Below are 3,057 nucleotides of genomic sequence, written 5' to 3' on the forward strand. Positions count from 1 at the left end.
TTTAAAGAAGTGTGTTTTACAGAAGTGAGAAAAAACAAAACAATTGTACATTTCACAAATACATCATTTATTCTCGACCATGGTTCGTCAATAAAGGCATCATCAGGTAAAGACTGAAATGTTCTGTAACAGGGCTTATATATATGTTTAAACAAATAACCAAAAGTGACATTGACAATCACCTACAGACAAGTGGAGTAAGAACTTTTTCTGGATTTGTTTTTAGACTTCTATTTATTTTTAAAATTTCCAGACTGTCTAGTTTTTTATCTTTTTTCACAGATATGTAAAATTTTGAAGTTTTTTCTGAATGGAAGTGTTTTGTTAACCCTAAAATATGGAGTCGATCGCACAAAAATTGACATATTATGGTGGCAACTTTGAGAAGAAGAAACCCGCTAGACCACTTGATGTATAAAACTTTGCACAAGTTTACGGCTCGATCTCTTGCTGCGAAGAACGCAATAAAACTCCCAAAATGTTATTTGGATATTGGTAAAAAGTATTTTCAAAGTAAGGCTACTTTTAGTCATGGCTATTTGATTTTCATTGTACGAATAGCGTTCAAAATGTTCATGACATCTAGAACACTCTGTGGATTCAGTCAATTGTAATCTGTCAATCACTGACTGATCTGAGGTAATGATAGCGGTTACAATGTATTGTGTTCTTATTATTGCTTCTTATTCGTAGTTTCTTGTCCTCGTTTAATTAATTGGATTCTAAAGTTTTGGGGCAATCTCTCTTTCTGATGGCTTTAGCTTCATGAAGAACAAATCATGACTGCATCCACAACGTTTGCCTTTCCTGCAAACATCACACTTTCCAACCTTGCACATACAATTGACTTTCGGACACTTTCTCTGTTTATCACTGAAAACATGTTTTCTATAGTTAAATAACTTTAATAAAGCAACAAATGGACTTTTACCAAAGTCCAAAAACAAGCGGAATGAAGAACATACCTGTATAAATAACAAATGTTGAAAATTTCTTATATTAATATAAGGCGGTAGAAAACACATAGTATGTTTATATGCCACACATATATATTCATCTCCTAGTTTTTGTGTGTTTGTTTGAAGTTAAGCACGAAGCTACACGATGGGCCATCTGCTACTGTTTTAGACGCAGATGAAGATCATTCATTTATATATTGTTGAAAATGTTTGTTTATGGATATTCGCTAAAAGCTATTCAAGGGTTATCTGCACTTGCTGTCCCTAATTTTGAACTCCAGACTAGAGGAAAGGTAGCTCGTCAACAGCACCCACCGCCCATTATTAGGCCATTGGTGTCTTACCGAATAGTGTGATTTGTTTGCCAATTTTATAACACATCGATGGTCCCATAGTAAAAAGCACATTTTTATTTTTTAGTTATTTCGTCCGAAGGTGGATCCGGCACGATAAGCACCAGGCCATCTTCGACTTTAATGTTGAAGAACTTGTATAAAGGTTAATCCTAGTTTACTTTTGCTATCATGTTTTTACAGAAACGGGATGTTTCGTTCTCGCTTTCTGGGGAAATACAAAACATTACAATCATTTCAGTAACATATTTTTATTACCCATTTATTATATTTATTAAGAATAAAGTATATTACCGAAGACAGTAAAGTTTGTTGTGAGTCAAGAATAATTGCTAACAGGTAAAAAAAGCTCTGAATAAGTATGATGATTTAACTTGTTTATTTGTTTGAAGTTAAGCACAAAGCTACACAATGGGCTATCTGTGCTCTACCCAAGGGTATCGAAACCCGGTTTGTAGCGTTGTAAGTCCGCAGAAATACCACTGTGCTACTGGGGGGGGGACATAATTTTAATATTGTTCAATTTAAATTCTAGTGCATGATTTATTGTTACGTTTAATACATGTATATTTGTACATTCTAGTGCATGATTTATTGTTACGTTTAATACATGTATATTTGTACATTCTAGTGCATGATTTATTGTTATGTTTAATACATGTATATTTGTACATTCTAGTGCATGATTTGACTAACAATATTTCATGCAATCAATTAATAGTATCTCCTCTCTCTGTGTGTTCCTCAACCAAGACATTATTCCAAGCGCTCTATCCATTGCGATTTGTACAAAAAATATATTTCTTATTCATCTTTTGGTGATAACCGTATATAGTATGTCACTTAGTTAGAACACCTAATCACAACATACTCGACTGTAGAAACTTTAAATATACACTTCTCTAAAGGTACTTACAGTTTGTGTTTTCTAAACAATTTGTGCTTAACTCAGTTGATAATATATACAAAGATATAAAAGTTTTACGTAGAAGTGGTTCTTCTGTCAATTCGTGCTGAGAGAGACTAGACTAGTCTTTTATTAAAAGGAGCAGAGCTACATGAAACGAGATATGAACACGTGCACTAAAGAGGGAACCCTTGGATGCTGAAAACTACCTCATCTTAAAAATATCTACTTTAAATTACATCTTGAACAGACTACGATTTTATTTCTAGATGTATTATATGTAGAATCGTAGGCATGAGCATCTCAAATAGGATTTCTAAAAAATATAGCTTTCCAGTTGTTGATTCATTAGATAGGTATTGTAGTTCTTCAAGTGTCTGTAATGTCTCTTAAACTGACTATTGCTTTATTGAAATGATTATGCCGTACTATACAGAACGTAGCTGTAGTCATGGATGAAATAGTGTTACTACTATAAAACATACCATAATAATGTGGTACTCTCTAGAATGTATATGTACTCAGGAATGAAACCGAATCACTACTCTGGAACAGATCATAATCGCATGGTATTATACAGAATGTAGTTGTAGTCAGGAATGAAACCGAATCACTACTCTAGAACAGATCATAATCACATGGTATTATACAGAATGTAGTTGTAGTCAGGAATGAAACCGAATCACTACTCTAGAACAAATCATAATTACATGGTATTATACAGAATGTAGTTGTAGTCAGGAATGAAACCGAATCACTACTCTAGAACAGATCATAATCACATGGTATTATACAGAATGTAGTTGTAGTCAGGAATGAAACCGAATCACTACTCTAG

Source organism: Limulus polyphemus, unplaced genomic scaffold (assembly GCF_000517525.1).
Source record: "Limulus polyphemus unplaced genomic scaffold, Limulus_polyphemus-2.1.2 Scaffold1177, whole genome shotgun sequence".
In the NCBI taxonomy this organism is placed as follows: Eukaryota; Metazoa; Arthropoda; class Merostomata; order Xiphosura; family Limulidae; genus Limulus; species Limulus polyphemus.